Source organism: Diceros bicornis, chromosome 27 (assembly GCF_020826845.1).
Source record: "Diceros bicornis minor isolate mBicDic1 chromosome 27, mDicBic1.mat.cur, whole genome shotgun sequence".
NCBI classification, from domain to species: Eukaryota; Metazoa; Chordata; class Mammalia; order Perissodactyla; family Rhinocerotidae; genus Diceros; species Diceros bicornis.
In genome coordinates, this window is record NC_080766.1 from 46303333 (window position 1) to 46324608 (window position 21276).

Here is a 21276-nt window from a genome sequence, read left to right on the forward strand (position 1 = left end):
AGAGTTGTTCAACATATGAAAATCAATCAACGTAATAAACGAAATTAAATGAATGAGGGAAAAATCCACATGATCACATCAATGATGCTAAAAAGTATTTGAAAAATTAAGCAGCCTTTCATGATAACAAATATTCAATAGTCTAGGAATAGAGGGGAACATTCTCAACATGAGAAAGGGCACATATGAAAAACCCAAAGGTAGCACCATACTAAATGGTGAAAGACTGAAAGCTTCCTTCCTAAGATCAGGCACAAGACAAGGATGCCTGCCTCACCACTTCTGTTCAACATTGTACTAGAATTTTTAGTCTTAGCAACTATTCAAGAAAAAGAAATAAAAGTCATGAAAATTGGAAAGAAAAATTAAAACTATCTCTATCCATAGATGACATAATGCTATATGTAGAAAATCCTAAGGAATATGAAAAAAAAAAAGTTAGAACTAATACATGAATTTAGAAAAGTTGTAGGATACAAGATCAGCATACAAAATTCAGCTGTATTTCTGTATACTGGCAATGAGCAATAAAAAAAAATTAAGAAAACTGAATTTGCAATAGCATTAGAAAGAATACAACACTTAGGAATAAATTTAACCAAAGAGGTGAAAGATTTATAGACTAAAAACCAAAAAACATAGTAGTAAGAAATTAAAGAAAACACAAATGAATGGAAACACATCCTATGTTCATGGATTGGAAGACTTAATATTGTTACAATGACAATACTCCCCAAGAGATCTACAGGTTCAATTTGGTCTCTATCAAAATCCCAATGGCCATTTTTGAAGAAATGGAAAAGCTGATTCTAAAATTCCTAAGGAATTTCAAAAGACCTCAAATTGCCAAAGCAATCTTAAAAGAACAAAGTTGGAGAACTCACACTTCCTGATTTCAAAGCTTTCTACAAAGCTACAATAATCAAAACAGTGTGATACTGGCATAAGGATAGAAATATAGATCATTTAAATAGAATAGAGAGCCCAGAAATAAACCCATACATCTTTGGCCAATTGATTTTTTGTGTTGTGTGAGGAAGATTGGCAACGAGATAACATCTGTTGCCAATCCTCCTCGTTTTGCTGAGGAAGATTGGTCCTGAGCTAACATCTGTACCCATCTTCCTCTATTTTATATGTGGGATGCCTGCCACAGCATGGCTTGATAAACGGTGCCTAGGTCCACACATGGGATCTGAACCTGCAAACCCCAGGCCACCAAAGCAGAGTGCACAAACCCAACCACTACACCACTGGGCTGGCCCCCTGGCCAATAGATTTTTGACAAGTCTGCCAAGACAATTCAGTGGGGAAAGAACAGTGTCCAGTGTTGGACAACTGAATACCTGCATGCAAATGAATGATGTTAGACCCTTATTTTACATCATATACAAAAATTAACCCAAAATAAATCAAAGAACTAAATTTAACAGATATGAAACTCTTAAAAGAAACATAAGGCAAATTTTCATGTCCTCGAATTTGGTAATGGTTTCTTAAATATGACACCAAAAGAACAAAACAATAAAAGAAAACATAGATAGATTGGACTTCACAAAATTAAAAGGTTTTGTACATCAAAGGACAATATCAAGCAAGTGAAGAGACTACACACAGAATGGGAGAAAGTATTAGCAAATAATATCTCTGACAAGCGTCTAGTATCCAGAATATTCAAAAACTATTACAACTCAACAACAAAAAGAAAAACAACCCCATTAAAATATGGGCAAAGAACTTGAACAGACGATTCTCCAGAGAAGACTTTCAAATGGCCAAGAAGAACATGAAAAGATGCTCAACACCATTATTCATTAGAGAAATGCAAATCAAAACCACAATGAGATAGCACTTCACACCCACTAGTATTGTCATAATCAGAAAGAATGAAAGTAATGACAAGTATGTGGAGAAGTTGGCACTCTCAACATCGCTGGTGGAAATATAAAGTGGTTCAGCCCCTGCGGAAAAAAATTACTGGTTCCACCATTAGTTAAACATAGAATTACTATATGATGCAGCAATTGTTCTCCTAGGCATAAATTCAAATTAATGGATAACAGGCGTTCAAGCAAAAACTTGTACACAAATGTCCATAGCATATCTAGTTGCAATAGCCAAAAGGTGGAAATAACCTAAATGCCCATCAACAGAAGAGTGGATAAGTAAAATGTAGTACATTCATATGATGGAATATGATTCAGCTATAAAAAGGAATGAAGCGCTGATACATGCTGCACCAGAGATGAAGCTTGCAAACATCAGGCTAAGTAAAAAAAAGCCAGACATAAAAAGCCCATATTGTGTATTTCTATTTATATGGAATATCCAGTATAGGCAAGTCCACAGTGATGGAAAGCAGATTAGTAGCTGCCAGAGGATGTGGGGAGGAGGGAATGGGGAGTGACTGCTTAATGGGCATGAGGTTTTCATTTGGAATGATGAAAATGTTCTGGAACTAGACAGTGGTGATGGTCACCTAATATTGTGAGTGCACATAATGCCACTGAATCGTAGACTTTAAAATGATCAAAATGGTGGATTTTATGTTATGTGTATTTTTTTTTGAGGAAGATCAGCCCTGAACTAACATCCATGCTAATCCTCCTCTTTTTGCTGAGGAAGACCGGCTCTGAGCTAACATCTATTGCCAATCCTCCTCCTTCTGTTTTTTCCCCCAATGCCCCAGTAGATAGTTGCATGTCATAGTTGCACATTCTAGTTGCTGTATGTGGGATGCAGCCTCAGCATGGCCAGAGAAGCGGTGTGTCAGTGCAAGCCCGGAATCCAAACCCAGGCTGCCAGTAGCGGAGCGTGAGCACTTAACCACTAAGCCACGGGGCCGGGCCCATGTTATGTGTATTTTACCACAGTAAACAACGTTAAGAAAAAACAGAATTTAGCTCAAAGTACAGACAGACTATCATTTTTGAGAATGTTTCAGCACTTATCATGGAAGTCACAGAGAACAGAACTATATATTGATGGGCTAAAGGAAAATAACTCCTGTCCTAGAAATTGAACACAAATGACAATGATGTCACTTAGGAGTAAAAGTAGACTGAAGACATTTTCAGACACACACGCACACACACACACACGCATCCCGAAACCACCTCACTCACTACAAAAGGAAATTCCAAAGAATGCTTTTCAGGCAGAAGAAAAAGTAATTCATGATGGACTGTGTCCTAAGTTGCATTCTTAAGAAGCAGCTCCTACAACAAGGTTATCACAAACCTTTCCACAAGTAAACTCCAGAACCAGAGAACATCATTGTGAATTCTATCAAATAATCAAGATACAACTAATTCCACACATAAACATATTTCTTCAAACAGTTAAAATTACAAAGATTCCATAACTCACTATCACACTACTATAACTTTGAAGTAAAACACAAAAATGGAAGTACATAAAAAGTTTATTAATACTATTCTTGAAGATGTAATCCTGAACAAACCCAATTAATTAATCCAACAATATATAAAAACGATAATTTTCATGAGTAAGTCAGGTTTGTCTTAAGAAAATAGATTTAACTCAATATTAAAAGGAAATTAGTCAATAAAATTAACTATATTCACAGGTCAAAGTATGATCATCTCAATACTTGTATCAAAATTCCTCAATAAAATTCAAAATACATTCAAAATTAAAGCAACTTGTAGAAAACTAAGAATAAAATGGTACATGCTTAACCTAGTAAAAGTAACTATCACCCTTGGCCATAATCACCCTGCACAATGATTAAACACCGTGAATTCTCTTTGTGGATGGGAAGAAAACAGGGTACCTCTTTTCATCATCTTTGTGCCAGAGAAGATGATCCACAAAACAGGACAAGAAAATGACTAGTATAAGTTTTGAAAAGGAAGAAACACAATTTTCCCATTAGATGATATATTTTATGTGTATAAACACCACAGAATCTAGCATTTAAAAATTGGAAATAGGAGAGTTTTATAAGGTAAGCAGATAAAGATACCAATATACAATAATCATTTGTATTTATATATCAGAAACAAATTCTATTTCTATAAAATAAAGTTGAAGGTTGAGCTACTATCTAAATAGCATAAAAATATCAAGTATGTATAAATAAAAACAAAAGACAGGTGAGAGCAGTAAGAGAAAAAGTATATAACTTTATTAAGAAACATTAAATCTCTAAATAAATGTAAAGGTACACTATGTTCAAAGACTCAAAGATGTAATATGTTAATGATGTCATTTTTTCCAAAACGATACATAGATATTACAGAATCCAAATCTAATTCTCAAAATGATTTTCCCACCTGTAAATATCTATGATATGCACAACATCAAGAATAGTCAAAGCAGTTTTCAAAAGAAGAAGAATGTGTAAATAATTGTTCCAGGAGGTATCAGGTAAGTCATTATAAAGCTAAATCATTAAGATAAAATGAGTTGGTGCCAGGAGGCACCTAGGAAACAAATTAGAGTTCCTAGAAATCACCCACACATTTTTCTAGGCCTGACAGATTATGGAGAAAGTAAAGAAGAGAGATGGGAAAAGAAGAGTCTTTCACAAAAATAGTGTTGGGTCTTTTCTAAAAATGACGATAGATATTTCCGATATAATGCCATATAAAATATCATATTTGTATGCATTGAACACCTAATTGTAAAATCAAATCTACTAAAGATTTTGGAATTAATATAGAGAATATCTTCAAGAGTTTAGGCCAGATACATATTTCTTAAATTTTTGAAAAGCACAAATGTAAATAAAAATATTAATAGATTTGACCACTTTAAAATTAAGAATATATAGTGAGTGTAATAACAAACCTGATGAAGGAGGAAGCTATTTGCCACAAACATAACTGCAAGTTTTGGTAAGCAGACTGGATTAGGGTGTGCAGAATGTATTTTGGTTAAAAGATAGTAGAATTGAGTATAAAAGAAACAAAGGGAAAGGGGAAGAAAAACAAAAGGACAACAATTATACTTCTGAAAAGAGAGTATGGTAGAAGAGATCTTGGAAACATAAATACTGTGACTAGTAGCAAAAAGAAAAAGAATGATATAAGTTGAAGAAGCAGATAAATGGAAGAAGGAAACACCTTAAAATATTAGTTGGTAGGAAAAATGATTAGTTGTACAGTTGAAAGAAATAAAAGACTATAAAGTATTAAAATAATGCATTAAAAACAAGTGCATAAAATTTAAAGAGAAAGTGCAGCCAAGAAAAGAAGCAAGGAGTAGAAAGACAATGAGTGTTGAGACAAACTCTTAAAGAAGGAATGACTAAAAACGGGCAAAGAACAGGTTATGTAATCAATACATGACACATTTCAGTCTATAATCAAGTATATGTGAGTACAATAACAAATTAATAAAATTATCTTAACTAAATGTAGAGAGGTTTTTAAATAAATCAACAAAAGTTAAAGAAAAATGGAAATGACCAAGAAAACCAAAGGAGAAATTAAACAACAGAAAAGAAGAATTTAGGGGAATTAACTAGTAGAATAGAAAAAGAAGGAAGAAGAAATTTTAGAAGTTGGTATAGTAAATCCAAAATGTAATTGTACCGTAGAAAATTAATAATAAAAAGAAATCTGAAATAGAGGATAAAATGTAAGAGATGTAAAAATGAGTTTGTATTTGGAAAGAAGAGAATAAAACAAGTAGCAGAAATTCTGGAAAAGAATTAACATCTCCCTTGCAGCCCTGAGACCCCAGGCACAGCATCATCCTTACCCAAGTCATCTCTGTGGCCCACGTGCAGGTGGATAACTCCCATAGGCTGTGCTGAAAAGCAACAGCAGGATGTCAGGGTTATGGGGAAGGGGTTGTGTGACTTCATCTCCCACCGGGCACTAATTACTTTGTTATCCAAAATGCAAATGGACTTGTGTACAGTGACTCAGCCTGTTGTGTCCACAGGAGCCTAAATTGCCCTCCCTGATGTCGTGTGTCTCCTGTTAAAGTTATTAGGATCATCAATTACAAGTGTGCAATCACTTTCTGAGGTAATTGTTTCTGAGTTGAAGTAAATTGTAAATTATTCCTCAGGGTTCCAGAACAATGATGGGAAGCTAATCAGAAGTTTAATTCCCCCAGGTGACAGAAATCGCACCAATCTTTGGTGTTACTCTGGCCCCAGTGCAGCATCCCTGAGGCTAGGGTGGTCACCATTCAAAGCTGAATTCAAGTTTCTGAAGTTTCCATATAAAACAAGCAAATTGCTCTGCCTTGTTCAAAGACAACATTAATTTTAATTTGAATTCCCAATGCATACGCAGTGATACAACTTATACAACTGTAAATACATGAAAAATTTACATTTTTTAAATTTAAACTCTTTAATTTGAAATAATTATAGATTAACAAGAAGTTGTAAAGGTAGTGCAGAGAAGTCCCATTAACTCTTCACCCAGTTTTCCCCAGTGGTTACATCTTTTGTAATTATAGTACAATATTAAAAATGTGATATCAGTGCAATGTGTATGTAAAGTCATGTCATCTTATCACATGTGTAGATTCATGTAAACACCGCCTCCACCAATATACAAAACCATTCCATCCACACAAAGATTTTCTTCATGCTACCTGTTTATATTCACATCCACTCTGCCACCACAAATCTATTTTCCATCACTATAATTTTGTTATCTCAAGAATGTTATATGAATATAATCATATAATTATACAGCATATAATCTTTTGGGATTGACTTTTATCACTGAGCATTATTCTCTGGATCCATCCAAGCTGTCGCATATATCGGTAGCTCAACCCTTTTTATGTTAAGATTCCAGGTACCGATGTACCACAGTTTGTTTAACATTTACCAACTGAGGGACATGATAGTTCTTTTGCAGTTTTGTCTATTACAAATAAAGCTATATGAACAACTGTGTACAGGTTTTGTGGTAAACGTAAATTTTCATTTCTTTGAGATAAATGCCCAGGAGTATAATTGATGGTAAGTATGATAATATTCATACAACATATATTCAATTTTTTAAGAAACTACAAAACTGTTTTCCAGAGTGGCTGTACCATTTTACAGTCCAACCAGTAATATATGAGAGATCCAGTTTCTCTGCGCTATTGGAGAGGTCCAATATTTAGTGTTGTAGTTACCTTTTGTATAATTGTAGTAAATAACACATAATTTTTACCATCACATAAAATTTACCATCTTAACTATTTATAAGTATATAGCTCAGTGGTGTTAAGTATATTCATGTCGTTGTGCAACAGATCTCCAGAACTTTTTCATCTTGCAAATTTGAAACTCCATACCCCTTAAACAATACTCCCCTTTTCCGCCTTCCCCCAAACTCTTATAACCACCATTCTACTTTCTGTTGCAATGAATTTGACTGCCTTAGATACCTCATATAAGTGTAATCATACAGTACTTGTCTTTTTGTGACTGATTTATTTCACTTAGCTTAATGTCCATGCTGTAGCATGTGATAGGGTTTCCTTTATTTTTAAGGCTGAGTAATATTCCATTGTATGGATATATCACATTTTGTTTATCCATTCATCCAATGATGGACACTTGTGTTTCTTCCACCTCTTGGCTACTGTGAATAGTTCTTCTATGAACATGAGTGTGCAAATATCTCTTTAAGACCTGCTTTCAATTCTTTTGGATTATACCCAGAAGTGAAACTGCTGAATCATATGGTAGTTCTATCTTTAGTTTTTTGAGGAACTGCCATACTGTTTTCCATAGTGGTTTTATCGTTTTACATTCCCACCAACAGTGCACAGGGGTTTCAGTTTCTCCACATCCTCACCAACATTTGTTATTTTCTGATTTTTTGATAGCAGTCTTCCTAATGGGTGTGGGGCGATATCTCATTGTGGTTTTGATTTGCTTTTCTCTAATGATCAGTGATGTTGAGGATCTTTTCATATGTTTCTTGACCAGTTGTATATAATCTTTGGAGAAATGTCTATTCAAGCCCTTTGCCCATTTTTAAATTGAGTTATTCGATGTTTTGTTGTTGAGTTGTAGGAGTTCTCTATGTAGTCTGTATATTAACCCCTTCTCAGATATATGACTTGAAAATATTTTCTCACATTCTATAGGTTGTGTTTTCACTATGTTGATTGTGTCCTTTGATGCACTGAAGTTTTTAAACTTAATGTAATCTTATTTGCATATTTTCACTTTTGTTGACTATGCTTTTTGTGTCATGTCCTAGAAATCATTGCCAAATTCAATGTTATGAAGCTTTCCCCTATATTTTCTTCTAGGAGTTTTATAGTTTGGAGATCTTATGTTTAGGTCTTTAATTCACTTCGAGTTAATTTTTGCATGCCATTATCTTTTATTTTAGCTGTTCTAATGAGGTGTGTAGTGATATCTCATCATGGTCTTAATTTGCATTTACTAATGGCTAGTGACATTGAACATATATTCATGTGCTTATTTGTCATTCCTTCAGCAAAATATCTCTTCATGCCTTGTTTTTGCCCATTTTATAATTGGATTGTTTGGATTTTAAACATTGAGTTTTGAGAATTCTTCATCTATTCTAGATGTGACTCCCTTGTCAAATATGTATACTTTATAAATATTCTCTCTCAGGATGGAGATATCCATCCTTTTAACAGAGTCTTTCAGGGAACAAAAGATTTTAATTTTGATTAAGTCCAACTTATCAATTTTTTCCTATTATAGATCATGTTTTTGGTGTCATGTTTAAGAACTCTTTATCAAGATCTAGGGCCTAAAGAATTTCTGCTACTTTATCCTCTGAGAGTTTTATAGTTTTACATTTTACACATGTGTTTGTTATCCATTTTGAATTAACTTTTGAATAATATGTAAGGTTTAGGTCAGGTTTGTTGTTCCCCTCCATGGACATACAATAGCTCCGGCACCATTTGTGGCAAAGCCTAGCCTCCCTTGTTTGAATTGCCTGTGTATCATTGTAAAATATCAACTGGGCATATTTGTGCATGTCTATTTCTGGGTGCTCTATTCTGTGCTGTTAATCTGTGTGTCTATCCCTTCATCAATACCACAAAATCTTCATTACTATAGCTACATAACACAGTCTTAAAATTGAGTAGACTGAGTTCTCCCACCTTATAGTTATTTTTCAAAATTATTTTATCTATTCTAGTTCCATTGTCTCTCCATATACATTTTAGAATAATATTATGTATAGTCACAAAAAAATTTTCTAAGGAATTTTGTTCAATATATATATATATGTCATTTTGGAGAGAATTGACATTTACTATGGACAATTTCAAATGTCCCTGCATTTGTTTAGATATTTAATATTTTTCTTCAGCATTTTGTGGTTTTCAGAAGACAAGTGCTGTACAGATTCAATTAGATTCAGAATTAATTAAATATTTCATTTTATGTGGATTTAAATGGTATTGTATTTTAATTTTGTTTTTGTGTGTGAAGAAGATCAGCCCTGAGCCAACATCTGATGCCAATCCTCCTCTTTTTTTCTGAGGAAGACTGGCCCTGAGCTAACATCCATGCCCATCTTCCTCCACTTCATATGGGATGCCACCACAGCAGGGCTAGACATGCGGTGCGTCAGTGTGTGCCCGGGATCCGAACCAGCGAACCCTTAACCACTTGCGCCAGTGGGCCGGCCCCATTGTATTTTTAATTTTTGATTCCGTGTGTCCATTGCTAGTATATATAAATACATATTTTTGCATGTTGATCTTGTATCCTGTCACTTTGCTGAACTCAGTTATAGGAGTTTTTAATTTTTTTTAGTAGATTCCTTAAAATTTTAATGTAGACAATCATGTCATCTGCAGCCAGGGACAGATTTTTTTCTTCCTTTCCCATCTATATGCCTGTTGTTTCCTTCTGTTGCCTTTTAACACTGGCTAGAGTTTGCAGGACTATGTTAAATAAGAGTGGTGATAGAGGCACCCTTACTTTGTTTAAGATCTTAAAGGGAAAGAATTTATTTGGTCACCATTAAGTATGAGGTTAGCTGTGGGTTTTTATAGGGGTTTGTTATATAGTCAAAACAATTACAGTCTTCATTTCTGTAATGGGTCACATGGTCATAGCTGATCTTTAGAACTATCTTCTTCCACTACCCCTGCTGTGTTCACTTTGCCCTCAGCAAGATCCCCTGCTGGTCATGGTTCTTGGCCAGATGGGTTACACAAACCTTCATTCCTGAAGGGTGGGGCCGTTAGTAGTCCTGCCTGAATTGGGTTGTTGTCGTTTTCCATTGACTTTAATCACAGGACCTGGTAGTACTACAAGTCACCCTAAGGGATCACCTGTATTTCAGACACACTCTTCCTTATTTCCATTGTGTAGTAGCAGCCCAATTTCCCCTTGATAATCCAGACCAATGACCCCAGCCTCTACAGTAAGCCCATTTTTTCCTGTTGATTCAGAGACATGAGGAACCCACAGTGGCCAGGTGGCAGTGAACTTCCAGTTCAATGGAATCATTGCTGTACCTCCTGATGGGAGCATTCCTCCCTTTGAAACTAAGACCTCTAGGCCAACAGAGCATAAAGACATGGGAACAGGAAGAAAAAATTTTGCTAGTGGCTATCTATGGGTAACAGTGAGTGGTGCCACTCCCATTTCCACCCCTCAATTGCTGGATCCATGAATCCTGGCTATGAAAGAGGCAACATCATATATAAGATACTGCTTTAGAGCATATACAGACTCCTGGAGATCACTGTCCCAGCCCTGCCAGGTATTGCCACCTAGCTTGCTCTGTAACTGAGTTTTCAGAAGGACATGCCACAATTCTATCAAACTAGCTGCTTCAGGATAATGGGGAATGGGCTAATACCAGTGAATTCCATGAACATGGGCCAATTTCTATATACCATTTGGTGTGATATGAGTTCCTTGATCAGAAGTGATGCTGTTTGAAATACCATAAGGGTGGATAAGGCATTCTGTGAGTCCACAGACAGTTTCTGTAGCAGCATTGCCTGTATGGAGGGAATTATGTATTCAAAGTATATATTCCAGTAAGAAGAGAGTGCTGCCCCTTCCCTGACGGAAGTAGTAAAAGCAATCAACCTGCCAACAGGCAGCTGGCTGATCAGCTCACTGAATGTGTCATATCAGGGACTCAGTTTTGGTTTCTGCTGCTGGTTGATTGGACACCTGACAGTGGTTGTGGTCAGGTCAACCTTAATGAGTGGGTGTTGCTGAGCCCATGCATAATCACCATCCCTGACACCATGACTATTTTGTACACGAGCCCATTGGACAATGACAGGAATGTCAGGGGATAGAGGCTGAGTGGTATCCACAGAAGTAGGCATTATATCCACTTGGTTATTAAAATCCTCTTCTAGTGAGGTCACTTCCTGGTGTGAATTCACATGGGACAAAAATGTCTTCAAGTTAATGCACATTCAAAGGAGTCTATTCCTATTCCCCAGAACTCCTCGTCACCAATTTTCTAATCATGTTCCTTCCAAATCCCTGATCATCCAGCAAAACCATTGGCCACAGTCAATGAATTGGTATACACTCATATCTCTGGCCATTTCTCCTTCCAAGCAAAATGAAAAATTAGATGCACCAAATTCTGTCCACTTAGAGGATTTCCTTTTATCCATGTCCTTCATGGACATTCCAAAAAGACACTGTAGTACTGTAGTTGTCCACTTTTGGATGGGGCATGCATGTCACACAGGACTATCTGTAAACCAGGCTTGAGTTTTCACTTCCTCAGTCAACTGATAGTATGAACCTCCCCAGGAAGCCATAGATGTAGGCTGGGAGAGAGAAAGTAATGTAGTGGGAGTGGGGTCCATGGGTATTTGGGCTGTTTCCTCATGTAACTTACTTGTACCTTCAGGGCCTGCACAAGCCTAATCTATGGACTACTTCCACTTGACAGTGGAATGCTGCTGAACATGCCCAACTTTATGGCGTGGTTGGTCAGACAACATCCAGTTTAAGATGGGCAGCTCAGGTTGGCATGGTAACTTGGTGGTCCATGGTTAAGGATGCATTCTCTACTAGTGCCAGGTAGGAAGCCAAAAGCTGTTTCCCAAAGAGAGAGTAGTTATCTATAGAGAATAGAAGGGCCTTCCTCCCAAATCCTTAGGGCCTGTGCTGTGACTCACAAATAGGTTTCCAAAGCCTCCAAAAACTATCTCTACCTACAACTGACACTTTCAGAACCATTGGATCTGCTTGATCATATGGTCCAAGTGGCAGAGCAGCTTGCACAGAGTGTGGACCTATTTCAGAGCCTTCTCTCATTCGGGGTCCCACTCAAATTTAGCAGCTTTTTGGGTCACTGAGTAAACAGGCTTGAGTATCACACCCAAATGAAGAATATGTTGCCTCCAAAATCCATAGAGGCCCACTAAGCATTGTGCCTCTTTTTTGGCTATAGGAGGGGCCAGATGCAACAACTTAAGCTTCACCTTAGAAGAAATATCTTGACATGCCCCATGGCACTGGATCTCTAGGAATTTCACTGAAGAGGAAGGCCTTTGACTTTCTGTCATATTTACTTCCCAAGCTCTGACATGCAAATGTTTTACCAATAAGTCTAGATTAATTGCTACTTCTTTTTTTTTATTGTGAGGAAGATTAACTCTGAGCTAACATCCATCGCCAATTCTCCTCTTTTTGCTGAGGAAGATTGGCCCTGAGCTAACATCTGTGCCCACCTTCCTCTGCTTTATATGGGACGCTGCAATAGCATGGCTTGGCAAGTGGTGAGCCAGTCTGCGCCCAGGACCTGACCCTGCGAATCCCGGGCTGCTGAAGCGGAGCACATGAACTTACCTGGTAAGCTACCGGGCCAGCCCCTAATTGCTACTTCTTGCTAACTATGTCAAATCAGCATAATGCCATCAATACCAGTGTGGTATCTTGTGGAAGGGAAAGGCAATCAAGATCCCTGTGGGCTAAATTATTATGTATGGTTGGAGAGTTGATATATCCCTGAGGTAGGACAGTGAAGGTGTACTGCTGACCTTGCCAGCTGAAAGAAAGCTGCTCTGGTGGTCTTTACTAATAGATATTGAGAAAGAATGCATTTTCCAGATCAATACTGAATACTTAGGTACAGGGGATTAATTTACTCAAGAAATAAAATCATACTGGAACATATACTTTCAATTGAAGACACCATCTCATTAGGTTTACTATAATATACTATTATTTTTCAAGATCCATCTGTTTTCTGCACAGGCTAGAAAGGTCAATTGAATGGAGATGTGACAGATTCACCACCCCTGCATTTTTCAAGCCCTTGATCGTGGCACTAACCTCTGCAATCCTCCAGGAACATGAAATTGGTGTTGATTTACTGTTTTCCTAAATAGAAGTAGCTCTGGTGAATTCCACTTGTCCTTTCCTGCCATGATACCCATATTCCACCAGTCAGAGAGACAATGTGGGAATTCTGTCAGTTGCTGAGTATTTCAATTCAATTAATGCAATTCAATTAAAAAGGATTGGTTTAGGAACACACTGGATGCACTGTGAAGTGGACTTGGACTATAACTTCATTGGTTACCTGGCCTCCATAAGCCTCTACTCTGACTGGTGGACCACAGTGACATTTTAGGTCCTCTGGAATTAGTGTCAGTTCAGAACAGTGTCTAGTAATCTCCAAATTGGAAATGCTGTGAAACAAAGAAAAAACGGAATAAATTTTAAAAGTGCAAGCAAAATTTTACCCAACTGGAGATTTTAACCCAAGCATATCAATGATTACATTAAATGTGAATGATATTTAAATGATGTTAGAGAAGATGGCAGAGTAGGAAGCTCCAGGAACTCATCATCCATCCTAGACAACAACTGTACTTGCAGAATGTCCAATGTAACTATTTTGCAACTATGGAGTCTTTTCAAAGGCTTACAGTATTCAGGGGAAAGGTTGGAAGGTAAATTGTAGTTTCTTTCCCCTCAGTATGGTGGTGGCTACCTGTTCCCCAGCCCCAGCCCCATGGCAGGAATCCATGTCCATGCTCCTGAGGAGTCTTGCTTGTAGTTTGTGGGGGCCAAGCTAGACAATAAGGACCTTGTCCTACAAATATCAGGGATTTATGTTCTAATTGCTGATTGTTACTTCTGATCTTGGAGGTACAGACACAGAGACAGGGTGCCATTGTTTCAACCCCACTGGCTGAAGGGGAATTCAGGAGAAGTAAGAGACAGAGTCTGATTCCAACCCCTTTGTCTGTTCCTTTTCTCATTTTGGGAACTGGACATTTAAAGACTAGGATATTCAAAATGAATTTCACATATAGAATTTAGAAAGTCACTGCACATGCCCCATGAAAGATGCAGACTCAAAAAAGACCTGAAAAACCCTTAAGTTTATACCTCTGGCAGATCTGTGGCACAGAGAAACTGTAACAATAAAAAATTTTAAAGTGCATAATCTTGGGAAGGAAGAGAATCTGATTTTTGGAGTAACCTCATTATGATTTAAATGTCATTTTCAACAAAAAAAAATCACATGGCATAAAAAGAAATAGGATAATATGGCCCATTCAAAGCAAAAAATAGACAGAAACTCTCTCTCAGGAAGACTAGATGGCACACTTACTAGAAAAATATTTTAAAACCACTATCTTAAAGATGCTCAAATTGCTAGAAAGACAGAGACAAAGTAAAAAAAAAAATGTATGAACAAAATGAAAATATCAATAAAGAGGTAGAACACATAAAAAAGAACCAAAAAGAAATTCTAGAGTGAAAAGTACAATATTTGAAGTGACAAATTCATTACAGGAATTCAAATGCAGATTTGATCAGTGTGGAGAAAGAATCAGTGAACTTGAAGACAGAACAATTGAAATTATTGAGTCTGAGTACCAGAAAGGGAAAAGATTGGAGAAAAAGTGAATAGATTCTAAGGTACCCAGGGAACACAAAGCATATAAATATACATATTGTGTGAGTCCCAGAAGAAGTAGAGACAGAGAAAGGGGCAGGAAGTTTATTTGAAGAAATAATGGCCAAAAACTTCCCAAATTTGATGCAAGATATGAATCTACAAATCCAACATATTCAATGAACTTAAAATTGGATAAACTCAAGAAGATTCACACCAAGACTCACTATAATCAGACTGCTGGAAGACAAAGACAGAATTTGAAAATAGGAAGAAAAAATTGACTCACATACAAGAAATCTCAAATAAGATTACTCCTATACTTCTCATCAGAAATCTTGGAAGCCAGAAAGCAGTCAATTGATATATCCAAACTGCTGAAAGAAAAACTCTCAACCAAGAATCCAATATCCTTCAAAACTGCCCTTCAAAAATGAGGGAGAAGTTGAGACATTCTCGGATAAACAAAATCTGAGGGGGTTGTTACCACTATATCTGCTCTGCAAGAAGTGCTAAAGGGTGTCCTTCATGTTGAAATGAAAGGATACTAGACAGTAACTTGAAGCAATATGAAGAAATAAAGATCTCCAGCAAAGGTAAATATGTGGGCAATTATAAAAGCTAGTGTTAGTGTAATTTTGGATTATAACTCTAATTTTTATTTTCTACATGACTTAAAAAACAAATGCATACAAAAATTATTAGTCTATGTTTTGGGGCACATGATGTACAAAGTTGTAATTTGTAACATCAATAACTGAAAGGGGGATGAACTGTATAGCAGTAGAGTTTTTGTATTGTATTGAAGTTAAGCTGGTATAAATTCAAGTTAGATTATTATAACTTTAGGATGTTAAAAGTAATCTGCATAGTAACCACACAGAAAACATCTATAGAATATACACAAAAGAATAGGAGAAGGAATTAAAATCTTTCACTACAAAAATTTAACTAAACACAAAAGAAGAAAATGAGGTACCGAAAACCTATAAGGCATATAGAAAACAAATAGCAAAATGGCAGAGCTAATTCCCTCTGTACCGTATAAGAAATTACCTTAAAATAAATGGATAAATGCTCCAATCAAAAGATAGAGATTGTCCACTTCCATCAATGGAGAGATCACCAGACAGAAAATCAATAAGGAAATGTTGGCCTTAAGTGACACATTAGACCAGACGGTCTTAACAGACATCTACAGAACATTCATCCAAAAGCAACAGAATACACATTCTTCTCAAATACATACAGAACATTCTCCAAGGTAGATCATGTGTTAGGCCACAAAAGAAGTCTCAATAAATTTAATGATATTGAAATTATATCAAGCATCTTTTCTCATCACAATGCTATGAAATTAGAAATCAATTACAAGAAGAAAATTGGAAAATTTCACAAATACGTGGAGATTAAACAACATGCTACTCAATAACAAATGGGTCAAAGAAGAAATCAAAAGAGAAATCAAAAAATATCTTGAATACAGAAAAGTGGGAATACAATATACCAAAATTTATGGGATGCAGCAAAAGCAGTTTTAAAAGGGAAGTTCATAGTGATAAACACCTACATTAAGAAACAAGAAGATTACAAATAAACAACTTAACTATACACCTGAGGGAACTAGAAAAAACAGAACAAACTAAGCCCAAAGTTAGTAGAAGGAAGAAAATAACAAAGATCAGAAGAGAAATACATAAAACAGAGACTAAAAAGACAATGGAAAATATCAATGAAACTCAAAGCTGGTTTTTTGAAAAGATAAACAAAATTGACAAACCTTTAACTAGGCTCACCAAGAAAAAAAGAGAGAAAACTCAAATAAAAATATCAGAAATTAAAGAGGAGATGTTACAACTGATACCACAGAAATACAAAGGATCATAACAGACTACTATGAAGAATTATATGCCAGAAAATGAACAACCTAGAAGACATGAATAAAGTCCTAGATTCCTACCATGATTAAATTATGAAGAAATGGAAAATTCGAACAGACCAATTACTAGTAAGGAGATTGAATCAGTAATCAAAAACATCCCAACAAACAAAAGTCCATGACCAGATGGCTTCAATGGTGAATTCTCCCAAAATTTTAAAAAGAATTAAAATGAAAACTTCTCAAACTCTTCCAAAAAATAGAAGAGGAGGAAACACTTCCAAATTCATTTTATGAGTCCAGCATTACCCTGATACCAAAACCAGGCAAGGATACTAGAAGAAAAGGCCAATATCTCTGTTGAATATAATGAAAAAATTCTCTACGAAATATTAGCAAACTGAAATCAACAATACACTAAAGGATCATACATCATGATGAAGTGGGATTTATGCCAAGGATGCAAGGACGGTTCAACATCCAGAAATCAATCAATGATACACTACATTAACAAAATGAAGAGTAAAAATCATATGATTATCTCGGTAGATATAGAAAAAGCATTTGACAGAATTCAACATCCATTTATGATAAAATCTTTCAACAAAGTGTTTATAGAGGGATCATACCTCAACATAATAAAGGCCATATTTGACAAGCCCACAGCTAACATCATATTCAATGGTGAAAAGCTGAAAGCCATCCTTCTGAGAACAGGAACAAGACAAAGCTGCTCACTCTAATCACTTTTATTCAACATAGTATTGGAAGTGTTAGCCAGAGCAATTAGGCAAGAAAAAGAAATAAAAGACATCCAAATCAGACAGGAAGAACTAAAACTGTCACTATTTGCAGATGATGTGACATTATATATGGAAAACTCTAAAGACTCCAACAAAAAACTATTAAAACTAATAAGCAAATTCAGTAAAGATGCAGGATACAAAGTCAGTATACAAAAGTCAGTTTCATTTCTGTGCACTAATAACAAACTATCAGAAACAGAAATTAAGAAAACAACCCAATGTGCAATTGAATCAAAAAGAATAAAATATCTAGGAATAAATTTAACCAAGGAGGTGAAAGACCTGTACACTGAAAACTATAAGACATTGATGAAAGAAATCGAAGAAGACAGAAAGGAATGGAAAGGTAGTCTATGCTTGTGGATTGGAAAAATTAATACTGTTAAAATGTCTATGGTATCCAAAGCAATCTACAGATTCAATGCAATTCCTATCAAAATTCCAATGGCATTTTTCACAGAAATAGAACAAAAAATCCTAAAATTTGTGTGGAACCACAAAAGACCCTGAATAGCCAAAGCAACCCTGAGAAAGAAAAACAATGCCAGAGGTATCATGCTTCCTGATTTCAAACTGTATTTCAAAGCTACTGTAATGAAAAGAGTATCGTATTGGCATAAAAACAGACACGGAGATCAATGGAACAGAATAGACAGCCCAGAAGGAAACCTACACATATATGGTCAGTTAATTTATGGCAAAGGAGCCAAGAATATACAATAGGAAAAGCACAGTCTCTTCAATAAGTAGTTTTGAGAACAAATTCATTAAAGTTAGGGTAAAGTTACCTGGTGAATTTATATATAGATTATTTTTTAATTTATGTATCTAAAATCATTTTCCTAGATAATATTGTTCCTCTCAACACAGAAAAATGACACACTGATTTAAACAGCTGTGGGATCAATAAACAGAACATGACAGCATACCTAGAAGCCCTCTTGGACACCCATTCCTGTCACTAAATCTCAAAAAGAAACCTCACTTCTAACCACATAGGTTAGTTTTCAATTATTATATAAATGAAATAATACAGCATAAACTCTTTTTTTAAATTTTTTGTTTATTGCAGTAACATTGGTATATAACATTGTATAAATTTCAGGTGTACATCATTATACTTCTATTTCTGCATGGATTACCTCATGTTCACCACCCAAGTACTAATTACAACCCATCACCACACACATGTGCCAAATTATCCCTTTCACCCTCCTCCCTCCCCGCTTCCCCTCTAGTAACCACCGATCCAATCTCTGTCTCTATGTGTTTGTTTATTGTTGTTATTATCTACTACTTAATGAAGGAAATCATACAATATTTGACCTTCTCCCTCTGACTTATTTCACTTTGCATAATACCCTCAATGTCCATCCATGTTGTCACAAATGGCTGGATTTCATCGTTTCTTATGGCTGAGTAGTATTCCATTGTGTATATATACCACATCTTCTTTATCCATTCGTCCCTTGATGGGCACTTAGGTTGCTTCCAAGTCTTGGCTATTGTGAATAACACTGCAATGAACACAGGGGTGCATGTATCTTTACGCATTGGTGTTTTCAAGTTCTTTGGATAAATACCCAGCAGTGGAATAGCTGGATCGTATGGTAGTTCTATCCTTGACTTTTTGAGGAATCTCCATACTGTTTTCCATAGTGGCTGCACCAGTTTGCACTTCCACCAGCAGTGTATGAGAGTTCCGTTCTCTCCACATCCTCTCCAACACATGTTGTTTCCTGTCTTGTTAATTATAGCCATTCTGATGGGCGTGAGGTGATATCTCATCGTAGTTTTGATTTGCATTTCCCTGATAGTTAATGATTTTGAATATCTTTTCATGTGTCTGTTGGCCATCTGTATATCTTCTTTGGAGGAATATCTGTTCAGGTCTTTTGCCCATTTTTTAATTGGGTTGTTAGTTTTTTTGTTGTTGAGATGCATGAGTTCTTTATATATTTTGGAGATTAACCCCTTATCAGATGTATGGTTTGCAAATATCTTCTCCCAATTGTTAGGTTGTCTTTTCATTTTGTTGATGGTTTCCTTTGCTGTGCAGAAGCTTTTTAGTTTGATGTAGTCCCATTTGTTTATTTTTTCTATTGTTTCTCTTGCCCGGTCAGACATGGTGCTTGAAAATACGTTGCTAAGACCGATGTCAAAGAGCATACTGCCTATGTTTTCTTCTAGAAGTTTCATAGTTTCAGGTCTTACATTCAAGTCTTTAATCCATTTGGAGTTAATTTTTGTGTATGGTGTAAGGTAAGGGTCTACTTTCATTTTTTTGCGTGTGGCTATCCAGTTTTCCCAACACCATTTGTTGAAGAAACTTTCTTTTCTCCGTTGTATGTTCTTGGCTCCTTTGTCAAAGATTAGCTGTCCATAGACGTGTGGGTTTATTTCTGGGCTTTCGATTCTATTCCATTGATCTGTGTGTCTGTTTTTGTGCCAGTACCATGCTGTGTTGGTTACTATAGCTTAGTAGTATATTTTGAAATCAGGGAGTGTGATACGTCCTGCTTTGTTTTTTCTCAGGATTGCTTTAGCTATTCGGGGTCTTCTGTTGTTCCATATAAATTTTAGGATTCTCTGTTCTATTTCTGTGAAAAATCTTGTTGGAACTTTGATAGGGATTGCACTGAATCTATAGATTGTTTTAGGAAGTATGGACATCTTAACTATGTTAATTCTTCCAATCCAAGAGCACGGACTATCTTTCCATTTCTTTGTGTCTTCTTCAATTTCTTTCAGCAGTGTTTTATAGTTTTTGGTGTACAGATCTTTCACCTCTTTGGTTAAGTTTATTCCCAGGTATTTTATTCTTTTTGTTGCAGTTGTAAATGGGATTGTATTTTTAATTTCTCTTTCTGCTACTTCGTTGTTAGTTTATAGAAATGCATCTGATTTTTGTATGTTGATTTTGTATCCTGCAACTTTAACGTATTCATTTATTACTTCTAAAAGTTTTCTGGTGGATTCTTTAGGGTTTTCTATATATAAAATCATGTCATCTGCAAATAGTGACAGTTTCACCTCTTCCTTTCCAGTTTGGATCCCTTTCATTTCTTTCTCTTGCCTGATTGCTCTGGCTAGGACTTCTAGTACTATGTTAAATAGGAGTGGTTACAGTGGGCATTCTTGTCGGGTTCCTGTTCTTAGAGGTATAGGTTTCAGTTTTTCACCATTGAGGACGACATTAGCTGTGGGTTTCTCATATATGGCCTTTATTATGTTGAGGTACTTTCCTTCTATACCCATTTTATTCAGAGTTTTTATCATAAATGGATGCTGATCTTGTCAAATGCTTTCTCTGCATCTATTGAGATGATCGTGTGATTTTTATTCATTTCATTAATGTGGTGTATTACGTTGATTGATTTGCAAATGTTGAACCATCCTTGCACACCTGGAATAAATCCCACTTGATCATGGTGTATAATCTTTTTAACGTATTGTTGTATGCGATTTGCTAGTATTTTGTTGAGGATTTTTGCATCGATGTTCATCAGTGACATTGGCCTGTAATTTTCTTTTTGTGTGTTGTCCTTGTCTGGTTTTGGTATCAGGGTAATGTTGGCTTCGTAGAATGAGCTAGGGAGCTTCCTCCCCTCCTCAATTTTTTGGAAGAGTTTGAGAAGGATAGGTATTAAGTCTTTGAATGTTTGGTAGAATTCACCAGGGAAGTCATCTGGTCCTGGACTTTTATTTTTGGGGAGGTTTTTGATTACTGTTTCCATCTCCTTACTGGTAA